At 48.7% G+C, this 24,817-nt stretch overlaps 2 long non-coding RNA genes across 3 annotated transcripts; both read left to right on the top strand.

Moving 5' to 3' along the window:
* The first annotated feature begins 2,416 nt into the window (after positions 1–2,416).
* Positions 2,417–4,250, top strand: LOC132084706 (uncharacterized). Its single transcript, XR_009420098.1, has 2 exons — positions 2,417–2,814; positions 2,963–4,250. It is a non-coding gene; the product is annotated as an uncharacterized LOC132084706 (long non-coding RNA).
* Positions 4,251–5,983: 1,733 nt separating this feature from the next.
* Positions 5,984–9,539, top strand: LOC132084675 (uncharacterized). 2 transcript variants are annotated; one of them, XR_009420094.1, is made up of 5 exons: positions 5,984–6,165; positions 6,790–6,853; positions 7,551–7,626; positions 8,394–8,511; positions 9,106–9,539. It is a non-coding gene; the product is annotated as an uncharacterized LOC132084675 (long non-coding RNA). The 2 variants fall into 2 exon arrangements; XR_009420095.1 differs by having other exon boundaries at positions 5,986–6,165; positions 7,744–8,511.
* Positions 9,540–24,817: the final 15,278 nt, after the last annotated feature.

Genomic DNA, 24,817 nt, shown 5'->3' on the forward strand with positions numbered 1-24,817 from the left:
AACTTTTTTTTCAGATTCAGATGGATTAAATGTGTGCCAGAGGGCCCCATCCCGGGTGAGGGGATTGCCCCGAGCAGGTGAGGCCCCATTTGTCTCTGAAGCAGAAGTGTGTATGGTGAGTGTGTTACAGCTCTGTTCTTTGTTTTTCTTTTCAGGAAGTCAATCTGGATGCCAGCAGTCAAGGTGAGCAGTGGAGAGAATTGGCTGTTATTGCTCAGCTCTCAAGCACAACAATTTTTCAGCAGATTCATCGTGTCACAAGAGGGATTTGCCCAGTGTCAAGGATGATGTTTGAGATTGAGGCTTCAGGTGAGTTGAGGATGGTGCCTGGGCGAGGGAGGGTGATCAGGTATCCAGTTTAGGATTTCTTGGGAGCGGGTTTGCAAGCAGCAGGGTGAGAAAGGGTGTTTATTTGAGGGCCCCCCCACACAAAGCTGTTCAGAAGCCTAGCAGAGGCATTCCCATGGCTTACAGCATACAAGGTGATCCACTGCACTCAGAGGAATGCCATTTAACTTTGTCTTTCTGTAACCCAGGTGCCACTCCTAATGAAGGCCACAGCCTTGGAATCAGGATGAAGCTGGAGCCTGAAGGAGCCAGGCACACTCAGGAGAGGGCAAGTAGCTGACTTGCAGGGATTTGGCCCACATAACTCTGGACTCATACTTTGGTTTTGGTTTTCTTGATTGCAGCTGACCGAGAGGCTCACAGGCCATCACAGAGCCCTCCAAGGCAGACTCATTTCAGGTGCAGCGTGGATTCCCCTCACCGATCATCCAAAAGATAAGTCGGGGGCCACGGCCTGGAGATGGTGGAGTAGCAGGTTGGGAGTTCTTGGGACAGATTCAAAAATGAGCAGAGGGGAAAGCAATCTTCTCCAAAGGCCTCTTAGGACAGCTAAAGGGAGAGGCTCTACTTTTGATGGCAGCTTTCAGGCGGGCAATGCAGAACAGCTCCGGTCTGTGTCGTGTTGTCCGGTGTGCCGTGCTCCCTGGTGTGTCTTTGGGGTCCCTTTTGCCTTTTCCCCTCGAGGCCCTCACCACAAGCATGATGTGTCGTGTTTCATGTCCCCCCTGTTTGTCACTTTCTGTGTCACGGGTGTGTGCACACATTTTTTGCCGGAGCTGTTCTGCCCTGCCGCATGGCCTGCTGCAATAGGACAAGCCTTGGGGAGTTGTAATTTGTAATGTTGGCTGTACTTGGGCTCTAGATGCTGTTCCTAGATTGACATAAGGTGTTTGCAGCTTGTGAGTAACCCTGGTGGTGTTTGACATATGTTCTAACTTTCTTTCAGGTGCAGATGCATTCCACGTGTGGCAGAGGGTCAGGGTTAGGAGGTGCCGGGCCTTCTTAGGAGCGCGGTGAGTAGCAGAGCGGTGGGGTTTTGGCCAATGCGGTGCCAAGTTCAGGCCCTGATGTTTGGTTCTCTTTAATCTAGCTGTCTGAGAGACACCAGCCCGGTGCCAGCAGGACCTTCCCATCTGATGAGGTGGCCTTTCTTTGCACCTGACAGGGACCAGCATCCCCAGCTGTATGAGAGATAAGTAGAGGGCCGAGACCCACAGAGGGGCTGAAAGCACGGTGCTGGTTTGGGGATTACAGGGAGGGGGTTTTGAGTCCAGTTTGGAGGTGGGGGGGTGTTAATGAAGTGGCCCCTTAGGCCCCATAGAAGCCAAGTCTCACTTTTGATCACAGTGCTGAGGTGTGCAGCAGGGCAGAGCAGTCCCGGTGTGTCTCGTGTCACTTGTCTGTTGTGAATTGTGTGTTGTTTGTGTATCCCATGTCTTTTACCTTAGGGGTGCCTGTCATTAATCTTGGCATCATTGTTAGCATCTGTGATCTCTGCATTCCCTGGCCTGGCACCCAGGCCACAGAACTTTTGACTGGGGAGCTCAGACAGGCGTCAGACTCTCTTCTGTCTTTGGAAGCATCGCATCTGATGTCTTGTCAGGTCTCGGTCTGGGCTGTATGGACAGCTATGCCCCCACCTGGATCCATTTTGGTGGATTAGGATTTGGCGTAATATGAGGTTAGGTAGAGGATTCTGACCGTAGGATTCCTAGGCATCCATCTTTGCAGTTCTTAGAAGAAATCATTCAGTTATCATCTTCTTCCTTCGGGGTTCTCTGAGCCTCATCAGCTCACCATCAGTTTGAACTCGGTCATCTCCTTTTGCATTCTCTCAGTCCTTGCAGCCATTTTCCTTGCCTAGAATTTTCTGTCTGTGTTGTGTCCCCGTTGTCTGTCCTGTCCTGTCCATCCTGTGTCACGGCTGTCAGCACACATTTGTGCCTGAGCTGCTCTGCCCTGCCGCATAGCCTGGTGCAATAGGAGAGGGCCCGGGGATTTGTAATGTGCAGTGTGGGGTGTAGTTGGACTCTAGATGGGATTTGTAGATGGACACAGGATATCTGGAGCTCTTCAGTTCTCATTGAACCGTCTGACTGTTGTCCTAACTTTTTTTTCAGATGCACCTCCTCAGATGACTGCAGTAGTTGTGTAGGTTCCTTCTTCTGAAAGGGAATAGGGCGCAAGAATTCATCTTCCAGAGAATTTTTGCAAGTCCTGGCTTGTATTGTATCTGCCTATGGTGGCTTATGTTCTATGTACCTATACATCTGTCTTCTATTGGATTTTGGGTAGAAAATTTATCAGTCCAGAGAGGAGACAAGTCCTAGCTGTCAGATAGCCACTCGTTGACCCTTCCTGTCGTCTCACAGGTCCCCGAGGCTGCTGATTTCCCCAGGATCTGCCATTTTACCTCAAGGAGCGGCAGCCAGAAGATGTGTCACAGCACGTTCTTCAGCATCTCGAGTAAGGGCCGCAGTGAGCATTTAAGTGGAAAGATTGTGTGAGCGTGTGTGAGAGCACGTGGCTGTGTCTGTCTGTGTCTGCTCGTCTCTGCGTGTGTGAGTGCATGCTGACTGGATTTAACCTTGTGTGTGTGACTTTTGCTTTCCAGGTTTTGCGACTCCTTGTTAAATTTAGAATAAAAAATCCCCAGCCGGGTTGTATTGCATGAACTGACATGATATGTACCGATTTTGGCTTAAAACCCAGAAAACCAGACGAAGATGAGCAGGAAAAAACCAGAAAAAAACCTCATGATGGACAAGAAAAAAACCCAGAAAAAGCCCAGGATGGGCAAGAAAGCAACGAGAAAAAAACCCCAGAAAATAATCCCAGATGGGCAAGAAAAAAACGTAGAAAAACCCCAGAAAATCACCCAAGATGGGCAAGAAAAAAACCCAAAAAAAAAACTCTGAGATGGGCAAGAAGAAAACCAGAAAAAAGTCTGAAGATGGGCAAGAAAAAACCCAGAAAAAACCCCCAAGATGGACAAGAAATAACCCAGAAAAAAATTCGAAGAAGGGCAAGAAAAGACCCAGAAAACACCCAGAAAAAAATCGCAACCCAAGTATAAATATAGAAATGTTTGTCAAGTATATGCAAATATATAAAGAAATGTTAAATTATTTGAAATATAAAATAACATAAATATAACATTTATACAGTATTACTTGTGTTATGGATCATATTGATTTTTATTTATTTCCTATAATACACTACAATATTTATATCAATTTTACATCTATCATATCTATCATTTGTTATATGTTATACCAGATTGATATACTCTAGGTTTTTTTAAGTAGTTTAAAATAAAGGGGATTTTTTTTTTTATTTGGCAAAAGCAGGTGTTTTAGTATAAACATTATAAATACAAATAATATAAAGGTAGAAATCTAAGAATAGAAATAGATCATAAATAGCTGAAGGTTAATATAAAAATTAAAAATGTAAGAAAAAATAAGTTGTAGCAGTAGATATGGTACATAATTAGGAAAATAATTTATCTCTTATTTGAATAGGATACATGTTATACATAATGATTAATATAATACTTAAGTATAAACTGCAAATATAAATGTGAATATAGTCATGAGCGCTATAAATATAAAAATATTTCAATGTAGTTTAAAAGAATAGAGCTTTTTTGTATTTATTTAGTTAGGATGGGATTTGTATTTTAAATAGTGAAAGCATGATAGAAATGTAATTTTAGACATAGAAATATGCAATCAATGTGGAAAGATATTTATAAAAGCACAAAATATAAGTAAATATAAATAATAGAAATAGAATAATGTTATATAAATTACATGCTACATCAATGTCCACTATAGCTATGCATGTGAATATAAATACGAAAAATGGAAATAAAAAATTTATTTAAACATGGCTTTAAAGCAAGGGGCCTTGTTTGATTCTGGTGGGGTAAGAGGCAGGTTTTTGGCATTTATTTCAGAGCAGTTTTTGGCGGGGGTCGCCCCTGTTCTTTTTTGCCACCTTGCCTGCCCGCAGCCCCGAGGCGCGCTGCGCCCCCGGCTGGGGCGGGCGGCAGTGCTGCCGCCTTGTGGACAGAGCGCGGTACTGCAGCCCTGCGCCGAGAGGCCGCCACCTTGGGAGTGGCGCGTCGCGGATGTCGCGGACTTTTGGTTGACCTTCTCAACAGGGCGGCGAAAAGGGCGGGGAAGTGGAGGACCGGGGTGGGTGACAGTGGACTGCCTGCATGGAATACCGACCCCGGCGCGGCCCCGGTGGTATTTTCTGTGACGTTTCAAGTGTACCCGACACATGCTGTGGTCTCAGCGGCGCCGCGGGCGGGCGTATTTCGGCGGGTTTGTGACAGGCATGTGGGGAAACGCCTCGCTGTGCCGGGGTCCTCTGACAGCCGCTTTCCCGCCCTGAGGGAGCCGAGCCGGGCCGAATAGTTCCGAAGAGCCGAAGAGCCGAGTGTGGGCGAAAACAGCCGAGTTTCCCCGAAGAGCCGAGTGTAGCCGAAAACAGCCGAGTTTCACCGAAGAGCCGAGTGTGACCGAAAATAGCCGAGTTTCACCGAAGAGCCGAGTGTGGCCGAAAACAGCCGAGTTTCACCGAAGAGCCGAGTGTGACCGAAAATAGCCGAGTTTCACCGAAGAGCCGAGTGTGGCCGAACACAGCCGACTTGAGACGAAGAGCCGAGTGTAGCCGAACACAGCCGACTTGAGACGAAGAGCCGATGATAGCCGAGTGTAACCGATAGCCGACTGTAGCCGACATTGGCCGCATTTAGACAAAGAGCCGAATATGACCGACTTTAGCCCAACCGGGCCGAGTTCAGCCGAAGAGCCGGAAAAGCCGAATTTAGACGAAAAGCCGAACCGAAACGATTTTAGACCTAAGCCGAACCAAGCCTAATTTAGCCGAGTTTATTTAAACAGAACCGAACGACGCCGCAGCACTCTGCCTGCAGAGCGCCGGTGCAGACGGCAGGGGGCGGTGTATAAAGCGAGTATAAAATATCAACTGTATATAAGAAGGAATAAAAAGCTCTGTGTCATGTGCAGCAGTAGAAAATTTCAGGCTCCCAGGGAATAAATAGTTTTCTTTCAATCATTATAGTTTTGGGGTTTTTTTTACTCCCAGGTAGCCTGAAAGTTACTACTGCTGCTTTTTGATTCTAAAGCTAGGAAGGAAAACCAAGATTACAAATACAAGAAAAAGAAAGGGAAAGGGAAGGGGAAAAAAAGGAAAGGAAAGGAAAGAAAGCAGGAGAGCAGAAGGGAAGGGAAGGGAAAGGGGTGAAAAACAGCGTTAAAAAAAGAAAAAGAGTTGGAGGGGAAAAGAGAGGGCATTCGGGAGGAGCGGTCCTGCCTCAGGTCCTTCCCCGCCCTGGGGCGAAGGACCCGTTTGATGCCCGGGAGGGACTGCAGCTCCCGGTGGCGGGGGACGGAGCCGTGGCTGTCAGCCCGAGACTCCAACTCCCGGCAGGCCCTGCTGCCGGCGCGGCGTGTGACGCAACGGCTATCGCGGCACATGAGTGGCTACCAGCCCGAGACTCCAACTCCCGGCAGGCCCTGCTGCCGGCGCGACGTGTGCCGCAACGGCCGACGCTGCCCGGGATTTTTCTCTAAATCGGCAGTAAATACAGCTGAGTAAAATTAGCTTGGTTTTCTTCCTTCTTTTTTAACTGAATTGTTTTTATTAAAAATCCTATTTGAATATGTAGAAAAAGTGGGGATGTCCTGTACTATATCCTAGCTTTTCTTGTTTATAGGGTGCTCAGAAAACATGCGTCCCTTAGAGTCCCTCAGAAAGGTTCTCAGTGCGATCTCTACCAAGGTATGTATTTACTAATAAGTGATCCCTTTAGATATTTGCCTGTGTACCTTTTCCTGTAATTCAGAGCTTGCGTTCTGTGGGTTTTATGATAAACCTGTAAAATATGTAAGAATGCTTTTGCAAGTCTGAATCGTTGAAGGCAGCAGTAAGTGGATTTAGAGCCTGTTCTTGACCAGACAACGGGAAAAAGTGTGACTTTGATGCTGAACTTGTTTTTTTCATTTTTCATTTGACTTGTCTGGAATGATTTAGGAATAGAGAGAGCTAGAAAAAGAGAGAAATAGAATTGATTATGGAGCACTCCTCAAATGCTCACCACGATTCAGTGTAGAGCCGAAGTGAAGGGTGATGGAACAGAGCTCTGTGCTTCAGAAGGAAATAAATTTAAACCTGACCTCCGCACAGAGTCTCACTAACTTCTTTTGTTTTAAAATACAAAATATTATTAGGAAGTGTTGGAAGTTAGTGTTTTGGGAAAGAAACGGCAGTTCCACAGAACATTCCATTTAACAGAGGCTCTGGGAACGATTCATGTTGTAACTGCTGTCACTGCAATCAGTTGGTGGTTCAGCCTTGAAATGTGCACTTGCCCTTCTATAAAGCACTGTTTTGTTTGCCTTTCAGTGCTATGAGTCTTGATAAATTGGAGAAGAGCCCAAGAGAAATTTTTCATCCCTTGATATAAAAGGTAGGAAGTGACTTTTTTTGGTTTGGTTCTTTTTCTTTATTATTTCCTGGAAATAAAAGTAATTAAGTATAGGTACTACTGGTTTGTTTCTTCCAGTAGCAGATGATAACAATAGCAGTAGTAATAGTAAAAATAATAATAGAAATAATAATAATAGCAATGTAATACTACTTAAACTGTCTTTATCCATTGAACTGGCCATTTCAAATCAAAACTTCTAAACACAAATCAAACCATCATCCTCGTAGAATCTTTCACAGCAGTGGGCTATAGATCCTGGTTTTGTTGACAGGATTTATTGGTTCTGGAATAGCAAGAGGGAAGTACAAGCCTAACTACTTCTAGCTCACAGACCCATCCAGTGAATACTGCTTTGTGTTTTGGTGGGCTTGTGATGACTTTGAAATCAATTGCTCATTCCAGTAAAAAAAATTAATGTTTTTTTGAACCTGACAGCAGAAATAACTTTAGGCACCAACTTAATAATAACAGATCACCAATTTAAGTTCATAATTTTATGCTGTACTATCAAAGTTTAAAGGTAAATTTTTACTTATTAGGAGATGGTATAAAGTGTATGTTCCAATGTGTTGGATGTATGCAAAGGTACATACGTACCCGAAAGTCCTTAGAGGAAACAAATTTTTACGTCTGCTGTTTGATTGTTTATCATACAATATTTGGTTTCATTTCCCAGGGATCGGTGAATTTTAACTTTGGAGTCCTCTGTGCTAAGGATGCTCAGCCTACAGATGATGAAATGTTCAGTAATGGTGAGTTTTTCACCTTCTCTTTAATTGCTATGCTGATCTGAATAAGAAAAAAACAAAAGCAAGAGAAAAAAAAAGGATGGTTTATTATTTTTTACGCTGTTATGTTTGTTTCCTCAGTATTTGCTGCAGCTCTGCGAACCCAAGCTTTGGGTTCCTTCTGTCCCACTGGGAGTTGCCCAGTTTGGTTGCATCTGGTGAAATTCACCCTGAGACCTTACAGAGCTAGCTCAAACTACGTGAGAGCCATTTGCAGTTCTCTCCAGACACCTGGAGAATGGGTGATGTTTCTGAGGGTCTGGCAAGTATACTTGTATCAAAACTCAGTCTGTGAAATTTCTGGGGAAAACCCTTCTGTGTCCTGAAGGGTTCAAACTCTGGTGAGGATCCAGTTATCAGGTGCTCACCTGGATGGTTCCAGCTCTTAAAGTGAACACTTGTACTCTTACCCTGTAGTTTACATCTATTGTATTTTTGTTATTTTGCAAGATTTTACGGCTTTGCAAAATATTGTGCGTTTCACTCTTTGGAACCTCTCAGATGGTTCTTTGGTGCAGCACCACCTCATGGGACACTTGGCTGCCGTCCTGAAGGGGTTGGTCGCTAGAATTGTAAATCCTGGAGAGTTTGTAAGTCTTCTGTCCCCAGGGAGGTACCATGCTTTGTTTACTTTTGTTCTGTTTGTTAGGCGCTGCTTCTCATTGGAAGTATGAATTTCAAACTACCCTGTTCTTATTTTAACTGTTTTCCTGGTTCTCTCCCTACGGCAGGGAAAGACTCTCGTATCCTTGTCGTCGGGCTCGGTGCTGTCCAAGAAGATGCAGAGACTAAAAAAATCATAAGAAGCAAAATATGACTGCAGGGAAAACAAGCTGGAGAGAACAAAAGGTGATATTGTTATCCTTACCCTGTATTAGAAACATCCGCTGTGCTTTGATGCTGGCAGCTGCCAGGGGCTTGTTAGCTCTTTGTAGGCAGGTGTAGGTGTTCACTTGTAGGTTTTTTCTCTGGACAAGTCAATTCAAACTTTGCTAAGCTTATATTTGCAAATTACTCTCTAGCACAGTCCAGCATGACATTTTTGAATGTTGTAAAAATACCATGTTACTTGGAAATTGCTAATGATGAGAAGCTTTAGGGAAAAATAAGATGTCAGGGTTGGGAGATGTGAGAAGAATTTTGAGGGGATGTTAGACTGAAATAAAGCACACTTGAAGCTGGACTGGCACGCTGGCAGATCCCCTATTAAACAGTAGCGCTGAGATTAGCCTGGGGGTTGCCCATTGTTTCTGTAGAAATAAATGTTTTCTGGTCTTCAGAGGTAAGCTGCTTTGAAAAGCTGGAAGGCACAGCATAGTGACAATCCGTGTGCTTCGCATTAAAAATAGATTTCAGAAGGGTCCTAGGCTTTTGTCTTTTCCTAGAAGTCGATGTAATCCTATTGAGGAGTTTTTAATTCTGTGCTGCCATGTCATCGATCAGGGCCCTGTCGTACTAATCATCATACAGATGCAAAACAAAAAATCAGACCCTGTCCCGACCACTTAGAGCCCAGAACACGATTTCCTCAGGCTGCCATTTGTGTGCCATCGGTACTCACCATGGAAGCGAGCTGGGGATTGTTGCACCCGTTGGGAACAAACCGCTTCTCGTCACACAGAAATGGAATTGGGACGACGCCTCAGCCAGCCTCTCTCTCCTGAATCTGCAGCAGAGCAGTTCCAGTCCATGCGGGCAATCCAGTTCCTGACGATCTGAGCGCACGGAGCAGCGCTCAGCTGCTGTGGGGGGCTCAGGGAGGGCAGAGTGTGCATTGTCATCTTCCTGAACCTACAGACGCGAATCAAAGTGAGAAGCCACAGGGTGGAAATCAGTCGCATATATGCTAAATAAAACTTGCAGGTTTTTTTTAAGAATTGTTTTTGCTTGTTCTTTGTTGTGCTTCTGTGCTTAGAAAACCTCCCTTTACAATCAGTTCAATTCATCAATTGAACCTTTGTTTGCAGACTCTCACTGAGCAGAATTTGTTGCAGACTCAGTGCACGCTGTGCAGGCCTCCCGGGAGTGTGAGGAGCTCACGTGTGCTACTTTTTGCTTTAGGACGCTCTGAGGTATTTATTCCTTTTGGGATACATGATGAGAATTCCCAAGAGAGGTAGTTATAAGGTATGACATCGGGAAAAAGCCTGTGTGGTTGGAATGTTGTTGCTGTCAAAAGTTAATTTTTTCTTAGCCAGTAGTTAGCTTTTTGCTTTATTTTTGTGGTATCAATATTTCATTGTTTAAAAAATTCCTTCAAAATAACTTCAGTGGTCGCCCACCAGTACCTTGTTCAGATTTGCCTATTTGCTTGTAGCTGAAATGTTCACATCTTGTTTATCATTCTATTTAAGAAACTGCTGCCCAGCCAACTAATAACTGAATATCCATCTGTCTAGGACACGGGGAGAGGATTTAGGTAATGTCTTTATTTCCAGAAAAAAGTTCCAGTGTAGTTTCTAAATAGAGGAGAAGGGGGTGAAGACTCGGGGCTCTGATGCCGTTGGGGCACCCCAAGGTCCCCAGGAGAGGGGGCCCCACTGCGGTGCAGGAGCAGGTGTGTTCTCATGTAATATTGAACAAATTATAAATATAAATATGAAAATGATAAACATGAAAATATTTTTAAAATACTTAAATAAAGCGGGTTTTCTTTATTGGTCAATAGGCAGTGTTTTGATTGTAAAAATTATAAATGCAAATAATATAAAGGTAGAAATCTAAGTTTAGAAATATATAATAAATACATACAGATAAATATAAAAATTTAAAATATCAGAAAAAATTAGTTGTAGCAGTAGATATTATACATAATTTAAATAATGATTTAAATCTATTTTAAAATTTTATATATATGTCATTATTAATGTAATACATCCAAAGAAACGATAAATTAAAATATGAATGTATAATTATACAAAGTATAAATAAAAAATATTTCAGTATCCTTTAAAGGAAGGGTTTTTTTATTTATTTGGTTAGAGACGGGGTTTTTATTTGGAATAATGGAAGTATTATAGAAGTATAAAATTAAATATAGAAATATACAGTCAATATAGAAAGATATTTGTAAAAACACGAGCGAACGACGCCTCCTTCGGCCGAACCAAGGCGAGACCGGCGGAACCTGACGGCCTCGAGCGAACCGAGGCCAGGCTTGCGAGGCTGCCTGAACGGAGCCGAGCTCAGCCGAACCGAGCCCGCTGCTCTCGTGCGCGCTAATTAGCGCGAGTGCGGTCACTGCCCAATGAGCTCCTGTGCCACGCCGCGCTCCCGATCGTGTCCGTGCGATGGCCGGGCCGCCCGCGGGACGCGGCAGCAGGAGAGCCCCGAGCCGGGCGAGTTTAACGTGAGGCGGCGCCGCTTGCCCGCCGTCAGGGAGCCGAGCCGAGGCGAGCTCAGCCGAACGCGGAGAGAGCGGCTCCGAGTTGGGCCGAAGCGAGCCGAGCCGCGCCGAGCGCAGAGAGCGGCTCCGAGTTCGGCCGAAGAGAGCCGAGGCGCGCCGAGCGCACTGATCGGCTCCGAGTTCGGCCGAGGCGAGCCGGGCCGCGCAGAGAGTGGCTCCGAGTTCGGCCGAAGCGAGCCGAGCCGCGCCGAGCGCAGAGAGCGGCTCCGAGTTCGGCCGAAGCGAGCCGGGCCGCGCAGAGAGTGGCTCCGAGTTCGGCCGAAGCGAGCCGAGCCGCGCAGAGAGCGGCTCCGAGTTCGGCCGAAGCGAGCCGAGCCGCGCAGAGAGTGGCTCCGAGTTCGGCCGAAGCGAGCCGAGCCGCGCAGAGAGCGGCTCCGAGTTCGGCCGAAGCGAGCCGGGCCGCGCAGAGAGTGGCTCCGAGTTCGGCCGAAGCGAGCCGGGCCGCGCAGAGAGCGGCTCCGAGTTCGGCCGAAGCGAGCCGAGCCGCGCCGGGCGCACTGATCGGCTCCGAGTTCGGCCGAAGGGAGCCGAGGCGCGCCGAGCGCAGAGAGCGGCTCCGAGTTCGGCCGAAGCGAGCCGAGCCGCGCCGGGCGCACTGATCGGCTCCGAGTTCGGCCGAAGCGAGCCGAGCCGCGCCGGGCGCACTGATCGGCTCCGAGTTCGGCCGAGGCGAGCCGGGCCGCGCAGAGAGTGGCTCCGAGTTCGGCCGAAGCGAGCCGAGCCGCGCCGGGCGCAGAGAGCGGCTCCGAGTTCGGCCGAAGGGAGCCGAGCCGCGCCGAGGGCAGAGAGCGGCTCCGAGTTCGGCCGAAGGGAGCCGAGCCGCGCCGAGGGCAGAGAGCGGCTCCGAGTTCGGCCGAAGCGAGCCGAGCCGCGCCGGGCGCACTGATCGGTTCCGAGTTCGGCCGAAGCGAGCCGAGCCGCGCCGAGCGCAGAGAGCGGCTCCGAGTTCGGCCGAAGCGAGCCGAGGCGCGCCGGGCGCACTGATCGGCTCCGAGTTCGGCCGAAGCGAGCCGAGGCGCGCCGGGCGCAGAGAGCGGCTCCGAGTTCGGCCGAAGCGAGCCGAGCCGCGCCGAGCGCAGAGAGCGGCTCCGAGTTCGGCCGAAGCGAGGCGATCCGTGCCGAAGGGTCGAGTCCAGCCGAATGCAGATGACAATGGCCGAGTTTAGCCGATTACAGCCGCATTTAGCCGAGCAGCTGTGAGCCTTGCACGCTTGAGGTGAGCGTGCATCGTTGCCGGCCTGGGATTGAGTGAAATGCACTAAGGAAACCAGCTCTGGGGAGGGAGGCAGGGAAATCCTCTCTTAACGTTTACCAATTCGTCCGTCAAACTCATCACGGCAGGACAGAGTGAAGACTGAAAGTGTAAGAAGATGTGGAGGGAAACAGAGAATCTGGCAGGAGCATCGAACGCACAAGTGCACGAATTTTGCTTTTTGCTTGGATGTAAACTCAGAAGTTGTAAGGAATTTGGGAAGGAGAAGGGACATTTCAGAAGGAGAAGAAGTTGTTGTTGGAGTCCTGGCAAAAGCTTTAAAAAAAAAAAAAAAAAGTGGTTTCTTTTTTCTTCACTATTATATTCTTTGGTGGTATATGGTGTGCTGTTTTATTTCTTGGTGTTATTAGCTCTGTGTAAATTGTTTATTGAGTCAAGCTAACTTTGCTTGGGTTGTTTTGTATTTGAGGTAGGATCAATTTCAAGAGGTTTCTTTCACAGACTTCTGATAGGTATTACTGGGATTTTGGTTTTGTTTACTGTATGCATAAACATAGAGATTTGGTAGGGCCAGCTGGGCTGCTGGAGTTTTGGGTGTGAATTTATTAGATGGCTTTTGTTAAACACAGAATAATTATGTAAGGTAACAGCAAATTACCCAATTACCCAATTGATCTAGCTATGTAACCTTACCACAAAGTTTTATATCTTGCCAGTTTTCTGTTCTTCTGCTCCAAGTAGTTGTTGCAAAAAAAGAAAGCACTGTTCCTTTTCTGAAAAGTTTTCTTCTATAACAAGCCCTTTACTGCCCTTGAATGTGAGTCAGAGGAGCCAAACAGCTGCAGCTGCTCTGAGGGCTTGGTGGGATTCGCCCCCTCCCTTTTCCTGGGTGCCATGGGAACGAGAGGCGGGCACAATCAGGGGTATATTAACCCCAGCCGTGGCTGAGGGGCTTCATTCCCTCTCTGGGATGTGCTGGGTTAAGAGCTCTCCTCATTTCAGTGAAGAGGCTTTTTCAGCCCGTCTCAGCATCTTTTCAGCAGGTGTTTCTGGGCATCTAAAGCACAGAGGCTTGGAAGATTCTGTGAAGAAAACAGCATGGAATACAGGGAGTATTTAGGTTTGTGATTTTGGGTTTTGTGTTTAGGAGTGGTAAGGTGCTTTTGTAATTTTTAGTTTTGCTCTGGTTGTTTTTTTGGTTGGATTTCTTTTGGTGGAATTTTTGGTTTTTTTTGGTTTTCATTTTGGGGTTTTTAGTTGGTTTTTGTGGGGGTTTTGGATTTTTTGATGTTTTCTGTGTTTTTTTTTGTTTCTGTGGGGAGTTAGGTGTTTTGGGATTTATTGTTTGTGTGGGTTTTGTTTGTTTGGTTTTTTTTCTTTGTTTGTTTTTGGGATTGGTTTTGTTGGGTTTTTTTTTGTTTTGTTTTGTTTTTTTTTAATTGAGGAGTGCAACTCCCTGAAATTCCAAGCTGTGTCAAGCACAACATTTTATTCAGCAGATTGATCATGTCACAAGAGGGATCCGCCCAAGGTCCAAGATGATGTTTGAGATTGAGGCTTCAGGTGAGTTGAGGATTGTGATTGGGAGAGGGAGGGTGAGCAGTTAGGAGTTCTTGGGAGGGAGTTTGCAGGCAGCAGGGTGAGAAAGGGTCTTTATTTGTTTATTTGAGGCCTCCCCCACACAAGGCTTCTCAGAAGCCTAGCAGAGGCATTCCCATGTCTTACAGCACACAAGGTCATCCACTGCACTCAGGGGAATGCCATTTAACTTTGCCTTTCTCTAACCCAGGTGCCACTCCTAATGAAGGCCTTGGAATCATGATGAAGCTGGAGCCTGAAGGAGCCAGGCACACTCAGGAGAGGGCAAGTAGCTGCCTTGGTGGGATTTGGCCCACATAACTCTGGACTCATACTTTGGTTTTGGTTTTCTTTATTGTAGCTCACCGAGAGGCTCACAGGCCATCACGAGGCCCTCCGAGGCAGACTCATTTCAGGTGCAGCGTGGATTCCCCTCAGCGATCATCCAAAAGATAAGTCGAGGGCCTTGGCCTGGAGATGAGAGAATAGTGGGTTGGGAGTTCTTGGGGCAGATTTGAAAATTGGCAGCCGGAAAAGCAATCTTCTCCAAGGGCCTCTTAGGACAGCTAAAGGGAGAGGCTCTCCTTTTGATGGCAGCTTTCAGGCGGGCAGTGCAGAACAGCTCCGGTCTGTGTTGTGTTGTCCAGTGTTCTGTGTTCCCTAGTGTGTCTTTGGGGTCCCTTTTGCCTTCTCCCCTCGAGACCCTCACCACAAGCATGATGTGTCGTGTTTCATGTCCCCCCTGTTTGCCACTTTCTGTGTCACGGGTGTGTGCACACATTTTTTGCCGGAGCTGTTCTGCCCTGCCGCATGGCCTGCTGCAGTAGGAGAAACCGTGGGGCGTTGGAATTTGTAATGTGGGCTGTACTTGGGCTCTAGATGCTATTCCTAGATTGACATAAGGTGTTTGCAGCTTGTGAGTTATCCTGGTGGTGTTTGGCATATGTTGTAACTTTCTTTCAGGTGCAGACGCATTCCACGTGTGGCAGGGGGTCAGAGTTAGGAGGTGTCGGGCCTTCTTAGGAGTGCGGTGAGTAGCTGAGTGGTGGGGTTTTGGCCGATGCGGTGCCAAGATCAGGGACTGATGTTTGGTTCTCTTTAATACAGCTGTCTGAGAGACACCAGCCTGGTGCCAGCAGGACCTTCCCAGCTGACGAGGTGGCCTTTCTTTGCACCTGACAGGGACCAGCATCCCCAGATGTCTGAGAGATAAGTAGAGGGCTGTGACCCACAGAGGGGATGAAAGCAGGGTGCTGGTTTGGGAATTCCTGGGAGGGGGTTTTGTGTCCAAATTTGGAGGGGGGGGTGTGGTGTGTTCATGAAGTGGCCCCTTAGGCCCCATAAAAGCCAAGTCTCACTTTTGATTGCAGTGCTGAGGTGTGCAGCAGGGCAGAGCAGTCCCGGTGTGCATCGTGTCACTTCTCTATTGTGCATTATGTGTTGTTTGCGTATGCCATATCTTTCACTTAGGGGGGCCTGTGAGAAACCCTGGCATCAGTGTTAGCCTCTGTGATCTCTGCACTCCTTGGCCTGGCGCCCAGGCCACAGAACTTTTGACTAGGGAGCTCAGACAAGCATCAGACTCTCTTCTCTCTTTGGAAGCATCCAGTCAGACGTCTTTTCAGGTCTTGTTCTGAGCTGTATGGACAGCTGTGCCCCACCTGGATCCATTATGGTGGATTAGGACTTGTAATATTACGAGGTTAGGTAGAGGATTTTGACTGTAGGATTCCTAGGCATCAGTCTTTGCTGTTCTTGGAATAAATCGTTCAGTAATCATCTTCTTCCTCCAGGGTTCTCTGAGCCTCATCAGCTCACCATTGGTCTCAGCTCGGTCATCTCCTTTTGCATTCTCTCAGTCCTTGCAGCCGTTTTCCTTGCCAAGAGATTTCTGTTCCTGTTGTGTCCCCGTTGTCTGTCCTATCCTGTGTCATGGCTCTCAGCACACATTTGTGCCGGAGCTGCTCTGCCCTGCTGCACAGCCTGGTGCGATAGGAGAAGTCCCAGGGACTTGGAGTTTGTAATGTGGGGTGTAGTTGGACTCTAGATGGGATTTGTAGATGGGCACATCATATCTGGAGCTCATCAGTTATCCTGCCACAGTGTGACTCTTGTCCTAACTTTTTTTTCAGGTTCAGATGGATTAAATGTGTGCCAGAGGGCCCCATGCCAGGTGTGGGGATTCTCCTGAGTAGGTGAGGCCCCATTTGCCTCTGCAGCAGACTCTGTTACACCTCTCAACTGACTCTGTTACACTGCTGTTCTTTGTCTTTCTTTTAGGAAGTAAATCTGGATGCCAGCAGTCAACGTGAGCAGTGGAGAGAATTGGTTGTTATTGCTCAGCTCTCAAGCACAACAATTTCGCAGCAGATTCATCGTGTCACAAGAGGGATCTGCCCAGTGTCAAGGATGATGTTTGAGATTGAGGCTTCAGGTGAGTTGAGGATGGTTACTGGGAGAGGGAGGGTGAGCAGGCATCCAGTTAGGAGTTCTTGAGAGGGGGTTTGCAGGCAGCAGGGTGAGAAAGGGTCTTTATTTGTTTATTTGAGAGCCCCTCCCAAGGTGTCTCAGAAGCCTAGCAGAGGCATTGCCATGTCTCAGAGCACACAAGGTGATCCACTGCACTCAGAGGAATGCCATTTAACTTTGTCTTTCTGTAACCCAGGTGCCACTGCTAATAAAGGCCACAGCCTTGGAATCAGGATGAAGCTGGAGCCTGAAGGAGCCAGGCACACTCAGGAGAGGGCAAGTAGCTGACTTGCAGGGATTTGGCCCACATAACTCTGGACTCACTCTTTGATTTTGGTTTTCTTGATTGCAGCTGACCGAGAGGCTCACAGGCCATCACAGAGCCCTCCAAGGCAGACTCATTTCAGGTGCAGCGTGGATTCCCCTCACCGATCATCCAAAAGATAAGTCGGGGGCCACAGCCTGGAGATGGTGGAGTAGCAGGTTGGGAGTTTTTGGGACAGATTCAAAAATGAGCAGAGAGGAAAGCAATCTTCTCCAAAGGCCTTTTAGGACAGCTAAAGGGAGAGGCTCTACTTTTGATGGCAGCTTTCAGGCGGGCAGTGCAGAACAGCTCCGGTCTGTATCCTGTTGTCCGGTGTGCTGTGTTCCCTAGTGTGTCTTTGGGGTCCCTTTTGCCTTCTCCCCTCGAGACCCTCACCACAAGCATGATGTGTCGTTTTTCATGTCCCCCTGTTTGTCACTTTCTGTGTCACGGGTGTGTGCACAGATTTGTGCCAGAGCTGTTCTTCCCTGCCGCATGGCCTGCTGCAATAAGACGAACCATAGGGAGGGGGAATTTGTAATGTTGGCTGTACTTGGGCTCTAGATGCTATTCCTAGATTGACATAAGGTGTTTGCAGCTTGTGAGTAACCCTGGTGGTGTTTGACGTATGTTCTAACTTTCTTTCAGGTGCAGATGCATTCCACGTGTGGCAGAGGGTCAGGGTTAGGAGGTGCCGGGCCTTCTTAGGAGCGCGGTGAGTAGCAGAGCGGTGGGGTTTTGGCCAATGCGGTGCCAAGATCAGGCCCTGATGTTTGGTTCTCTTTAATCTAGCCGTCTGAGAGACACCAGCCCGGTGCCAGCAGGACCTTCCCAGCTGACGAGGTGGCCTTTCTTTGCACCTGACACAGACTGGCATCCCCAGATGTCTGAGAGATAAGTAGAGGGCTGCGACCCACAGTGGGGATGAAGGCATGGTGCTTGTTTGGGAATTCCTGGGAGGGGTTTTTGAGTCCAGTTTGGAGCGGGGGGTGTTCATTAAACGGCTCGTGAGGCCCCATGAAAGCCAAGTCTCACTTTTGATCACAGTGCTGAGGTGTGCAGGGCAGAGCAGTCCCCGTGTGCATCGTGTCACTTGTCTGTTGTGCATTGTGTGTTGTTTGTGTATCTCCTGTCTTCTACCTTAGGCCTTTGAGGGCCCTGTCAGTACCCCTGGCATCATTGTTAGCGTCTGTAATCTCTGCATTCCCTGGTCTGGCACCCGGGCCACAGAGCTTTTGACTCGCGAGCTCAGACAGGCATCAGACTCTCTTCTCTCTTTGGAAGCATCCAGTCAGACGTCTTTTCAGGTCTTGTTCTGAGCTGTATGGACAGCTGTGCCCCACCTGGATCCATTATGGTGGATTAGGACTTGTAATATTACGAGGTTAGGTAGAGGATTTTGACTGTAGGATTCCTAGGCATCCGTCTTTGCTGTTCTTGGAATTAATCATTCAGTTATCATCTTCTTCCTTCAGAGTTCTCTGAGCCTCATCAGCTCACCATCGGTCTCAGCTCACTCATCTCCTTTTGCATTCTCTCAGTCCTTGCAGCCATTTTCCTTGCCAAGAGATTTCTGTCTGTGTCTTGTGCCTATTGTTTGTCACGTCCTGTCCTGTGTCACGGGTGTCTGCACACTTTTGGGATGGGGCTGCTCTGCCGTGCTGCACAGCCTGGTGCGATAGGAGAAGTCTTGGAGACTTGGAGTTTGTAATGTGGGGTGTAGTTGGACTCTAGATGGGATTTGTAGATGGACACAGGACATCTGGAGCTCATCAGTTATCCTGCCACAGTGTGACTCTTGTCCTAACTATTTTTCAGATTCAGATGGATTAAATGTGTGCCAGAGGGCCCCATCCCGGGTGAGGGGATTGCCCCGAGCCGGTGAGGCCCCATTTGTCTCTGCAGCAGAAGTGTGTATGGTGAGTGTGTTACAGCTCTGTTCTTTGTCTTTCTTTTCAGGATGTCAATCTGGATGCCAGCAGTCAAGGTGAGCAGTGGACAGAACTGGCTGTTATTGCTCAGCTCTCAAGCACAACAATTTTTCAGCAGATTCATCGTGTCACAAGAGGGATCTGCCCAGTGTCAAGGATGATGTTTGAGATTGAGGCTTCAGGTGAGTTGAGGATGGTGACTGGGAGAGGGAGGGGTGATCAGGTATCCAGTTTAGGAGTTCTTAGGAGGGGGTTTGCAAGCAGCAGGGTGAGAAAGGGTGTTTATTTGAGGGCACCCCACACAAGGCTGAGAAGCCTAGCAGAGGCATTGCCATGTCTTAGAGCACACAAGGTGATCCACTGCACTCAGAGGAATGCCATTTAACTTTGTCTTTCTGTAACCCAGGTGCCACTGCTAATAAAGGCCACAGCCTTGGAATCAGGATGAAGCTGGAGCCTGAAGGAGCCAGGCACACTCAGGAGAGGGCAAGTAGCTGCCTTGGTGGGATTTGGCCCACATAACTCTGGACTCATACTTTGGTTTTGGTTTTCTTTATTGCAGCTCACCGAGAGGCTCACAGGCCGTCACAGAGCCCTCCGAGGCAGACTCATTTCAGGTGCAGCGTGGATTCCCCTCACCGATCATCTAAAAGATAAGTCGGGGGCCGCGGTCTGGAGATGAGACGATGAGAGAGTATCAGGTTGGCAGTTCTTTGGCCAGATTTAAAAATTGGCAGTGGGGAAAGCAATCTTCTCCAAAGGCCTTTTAGGACAGCTAAAGGGAGAGGCTCTACTTTTGATGGCAGCTTTCAGGCGGGCAGTGCAGAACAGCTCCGGTCTGTATCCTGTTGTCCGGTGTGCTGTGTTCCCTAGTGTGTCTTTGGGGTCCCTTTTGCCTTCTCCCCTCGAGACCCTCACCACAAGCATGATGTGTCGTTTTTCATGTCCCCCTGTTTGTCACTTTCTGTGTCACGGGTGTGTGCACAGATTTGTGCCAGAGCTGTTCTTCCCTGCCGCATGGCCTACTGCAATAAGACGAACCATAGGGAGGGGGAATTTGTAATGTTGGCTGTACTTGGGCTCTAGATGCTATTCCTAGATTGACATAAGGTGTTTGCAGCTTGTGAGTTACCCTGGTGGTGTTTGACATATGTTCTAACTTTCTTTCAGGTGCAGATGCATTCCACGTGTGGCAGAGGGTCAGGGTTAGGAGGTGCCAGGCCTTCTTAGGAGCGCGGTGAGTAGCTGAGTGGTGGGGTTTTGGCCGATGCGGTGCCAAGATCAGGCACTGATGTTTGGTTCTCTTTAATCTAGCTGTCTGAGAGACACCAGCCCGGTGCCAGCAGGACCTTCCCATCTGATGAGGTGGCCTTTCTTTGTACCCGAGACCCGCATCCCCAGCTGTATGAGAGATAAGTAGAGGGCTACGACCCACAGTGGGGATGAAGTCATGGTGCTGTTTCGGGAAATACTGGGTGGAGTTTTTGATTCAGCTTTGGATGTGGGGGATGTTCATGAGGTGGCCCCTTAGGCCTCATAAAAGCCAAGTCTCACTTTTGATCACAGTGTTGAGGTGTGCAGGGCAGAGCAGTCCCGGTGTGTCTCGTGTCACTTGTTTGTTGTGCATTATGTGTTGTTTGTGTATCCAATGTCTTTTACCTTTGGAGGGCCCTGTCAGTACCCCTGGCATCATTGTTAGCATCTCTGATCTCTGCATTCCCTGGCCCGGCACCCAGGCCATATATGAGTTTCTGATACCTGTCTGAGCTCCCCAGTCAAAAGTTACCTCTTTGGAAGCATCCAGTCAGGTGCCTTGTCAGGTCTTGTTCTGAGCTGTATGGACAGCTATGCCCCACCTGGATCCATTGTGGTGGATTAGGACTTGTAATAATATGAGGTTAGGTAGAGAATTTTGACCGTAGGATTCCTAGGCATCCATCTTTGCTGTTCTTGGAATTAATCATTCAGTTATCATCTTCGTCCCCCAGGGTTTTCTGAGCCTCATCAGCTCACCATCGGTCTCAGCTCACTCATGTCCTTTTGCATTCTCTCAGTCCTTGCAGCCATTTTCCTTGCCAAGAGATTTCTTTTCCTGTTGTGTCCCCTGTTGTTGTCTGTCCTGTCTGTCCTGTGTCACGGGTGTCAGCACACATTTGGGATGGGGCTGCTCTGCCGTGCTGCACAGCCTGGTGCGATAGGAGAAGTCTTGGAGACTTGGAATGTGTAATGTGGGGTGTAGTTGGACACTAGATGGGATCTGTGGATGGGCACAGGGCATCTGGAGCTCATCAGTTATCCTGCCACAGTGTGACTCTTGTCCTAACTTTTTTTTCAGATTCAGATGGATTAAATGTGTGCCAGAGGGCCCCATCCCGGGCGAGGGGATTGCCCCGAGCAGGTGAGGCCCCATTTGTCTCTGCAGCAGAAGTGTGTATGGTGAGTGTGTTACAGCTCTGTTCTTTGTCTTTCTTTTCAGGAAGTCAATCTGGATGCCAGCAGTCAAGGTGAGCAGTGGAGAGAATTGGCTGTTATTGCTCAGCTCTCAAGCACAACAATTTTTCAGCAGATTCGTCGTGTCACAAGAGGGATCTGCCCAGTGTCAAGGATGATGTTTGAGATTGAGGCTTCAGGTGAGTTGAGGATGGTGACTGGGAGAGGGAGGGTGATCAGGTATCCAGTTTAGGATTTCTTGGGAGCGGGTTTGCAAGCAGCAGGGTGAGAAAGGGTGTTTATTTGAGGGCACCCCCACACAAGGCTGTTCAGAAGCCTAGCAGAGGCATTCCCATGGCTTACAGCATACAAGGTGATCCACTGCACTCAGAGGAATGCCATTTAACTTTGTCTTTCTCTAACCCAGGTGCCACTCCTAATAAAGGCCACAGCCTTGGAATCAGGATGAAGCTGGAGCCTGAAGGAGCCAGGCACACTCAGGAGAGGGCAAGTAGCTGACTTGCAGGGATTTGGCCCACATAACTCTGGACTCATACTTTGGTTTTGGTTTTCTTGATTGCAGCTGACCGAGAGGCTCACAGGCCGTCACAGAGCCCTCCAAGGCAGACTCATTTCAGGTGCAGCGTGGATTCCCCTCACCGATCATCCAAAAGATAAGTCGGGGGCCACGGTCTGGAGATGGCGGAGTAGCAGATTGGGAGTTCTTGGGACAGATTCAAAAATGAGCAGAGGGGAAAGCAATCTTCTCCAAGGGCCTCTTAGGACAGCTAAAGGGAGAGGCTCTACTTTTGATGGCAGCTTTCAGGCGGGCAATGCAGAACAGCTCCGATCTGTGTCCTGTTGTCCGGTATGCCGTGCTCCCTGGTGTGTCTTTGGGGTCCCTTTTGCCTTTTCCCCTCGAGGCCCTCACCACAAGCATGATGTGTCGTGTTTCATGTCCCCCCTGTTTGTCACTTTCTGTGTCACGGGTGTGTGCACACATTTTTTGCCGGAGCTGTTCTGCCCTGCCGCATGGCCTGCTGCAATAGGACGAGCCTTGGGGAGTTGAAATTTGTAATGTGGGCTGTACTTGGGCTCTAGATGTTGTTCCTAGATTGACATATGGTGTTTGCAGCTTGTGAGTTATCCTGGTGATGTTTGACATGTGTTCTAACTTTCTTTCAGGTGCAGACGCATTCCACGTGTGGCAGAGGGTCAGGGTCAGGAGGTGCCGGGCCTTCTTAAGAGCGCGGTGAGTAGCAGAGCGGTGGGGTTTTGGCCGATGCGGTGCCAAGATCAGGCACTGATGTTTGGTTCTCTTTAATCTAGCTGTCTGAGAGACACCAGCCCGGTGCCAGCAGGACCTTCCCATCTGATGAGGTGGCCTTTCTTTGCACCTGACAGGGACCAGCATCCCCAGCTGTATGAGAGATAAGTAGAGGGCCGAGACCCACAGAGGGGCTGAAAGCACGGTGCTGGTTTGGGGATTACAGGGAGGGGGTTTTGAGTCCAGTTTGGAGGTGGGGGGGTGTTAATGAAGTGGCCCCTTAGGCCCCATAGAAGCCAAGTCTCACTTTTGATCACAGTGCTGAGGTGTGCAGCAGGGCAGAGCAGTCCCGGTGTGTCTCGTGTCACTTGTCTGTTGTGAATTGTGTGTTGTTTGTGTATCCCATGTCTTTTACCTTAGGGGTGCCTGTCATTAATCTTGGCATCATTGTTAGCATCTGTGATCTCTGCATTCCCTGGCCTGGCACCCAGGCCACAGAACTTTTGACTGGGGAGCTCAGACAGGCGTCAGACTCTCTTCTGTCTTTGGAAGCATCGCATCTGATGTCTTGTCAGGTCTCGGTCTGGGCTGTATGGACAGCTATGCCCCCACCTGGATCCATTTTGGTGGATTAGGACTTGGCGTAATATGAGGTTAGGTAGAGGATTCTGACCGTAGGATTCCTAGGCATCCATCTTTGCAGTTCTTAGAAGAAATCATTCAGTTATCATCTTCTTCCTTCGGGGTTCTCTGAGCCTCATCAGCTCACCATCGGTCTCAGCTCACTCATGTCCTTTTGCATTCTCTCAGTCCTTGCAGCCATTTTCCTTGCCAAGAGATTTCTTTTCCTGTTGTGTCCCCTGTTGTTGTCTGTCCTGTCTGTCCTGTGTCACGGGTGTCAGCACACATTTGGGATGGGGCTGCTCTGCCGTGCTGCACAGCCTGGTGCGATAGGAGAAGTCTTGGAGACTTGGAATGTGTAATGTGGGGTGTAGTTGGACACTAGATGGGATCTGTGGATGGGCACAGGGCATCTGGAGCTCATCAGTTATCCTGCCACAGTGTGACTCTTGTCCTAACTTTTTTTTCAGATTCAGATGGATTAAATGTGTGCCAGAGGGCCCCATCCCGGGCGAGGGGATTGCCCCGAGCAGGTGAGGCCCCATTTGTCTCTGCAGCAGAAGTGTGTATGGTGAGTGTGTTACAGCTCTGTTCTTTGTCTTTCTTTTCAGGAAGTCAATCTGGATGCCAGCAGTCAAGGTGAGCAGTGGAGAGAATTGGCTGTTATTGCTCAGCTCTCAAGCACAACAATTTTTCAGCAGATTCGTCGTGTCACAAGAGGGATCTGCCCAGTGTCAAGGATGATGTTTGAGATTGAGGCTTCAGGTGAGTTGAGGATGGTGACTGGGAGAGGGAGGGTGATCAGGTATCCAGTTTAGGATTTCTTGGGAGCGGGTTTGCAAGCAGCAGGGTGAGAAAGGGTGTTTATTTGAGGGCACCCCCACACAAGGCTGTTCAGAAGCCTAGCAGAGGCATTCCCATGGCTTACAGCATACAAGGTGATCCACTGCACTCAGAGGAATGCCATTTAACTTTGTCTTTCTCTAACCCAGGTGCCACTCCTAATAAAGGCCACAGCCTTGGAATCAGGATGAAGCTGGAGCCTGAAGGAGCCAGGCACACTCAGGAGAGGGCAAGTAGCTGACTTGCAGGGATTTGGCCCACATAACTCTGGACTCATACTTTGGTTTTGGTTTTCTTGATTGCAGCTGACCGAGAGGCTCACAGGCCGTCACAGAGCCCTCCAAGGCAGACTCATTTCAGGTGCAGCGTGGATTCCCCTCACCGATCATCCAAAAGATAAGTCGGGGGCCACGGCCTGGAGATGGCGGAGTAGCAGATTGGGAGTTCTTGGGACAGATTCAAAAATGAGCAGAGGGGAAAGCAATCTTCTCCAAGGGCCTCTTAGGACAGCTAAAGGGAGAGGCTCTACTTTTGATGGCAGCTTTCAGGCGGGCAGTGCAGAACAGCTCCGATCTGTGTCCTGTTGTCCGGTGTGCCGTGCTCCCTGGTGTGTCTTTGGGGTCCCTTTTGCCTTTTCCCCTCGAGGCCCTCACCACAAGCATGATGTGTCGTGTTTCATGTCCCCCCTGTTTGTCACTTTCTGTGTCACGGGTGTGTGCACACATTTTTTGCCGGAGCTGTTCTGCCCTGCCGCATGGCCTGCTGCAATAGGACGAGCCTTGGGGAGTTGAAATTTGTAATGTGGGCTGTACTTGGGCTCTAGATGTTGTTCCTAGATTGACATATGGTGTTTGCAGCTTGTGAGTTATCCTGGTGATGTTTGACATGTGTTCTAACTTTCTTTCAGGTGCAGACGCATTCCACGTGTGGCAGAGGGTCAGGGTCAGGAGGTGCCGGGCCTTCTTAAGAGCGCGGTGAGTAGCAGAGCGGTGGGGTTTTGGCCGATGCGGTGCCAAGATCAGGCACTGATGTTTGGTTCTCTTTAATCTAGCTGTCTGAGAGACACCAGCCCGGTGCCAGCAGGACCTTCCCA

Source organism: Ammospiza nelsoni, chromosome 27 (assembly GCF_027579445.1).
Source record: "Ammospiza nelsoni isolate bAmmNel1 chromosome 27, bAmmNel1.pri, whole genome shotgun sequence".
Lineage (NCBI taxonomy): Eukaryota > Metazoa > Chordata > Aves > Passeriformes > Passerellidae > Ammospiza > Ammospiza nelsoni.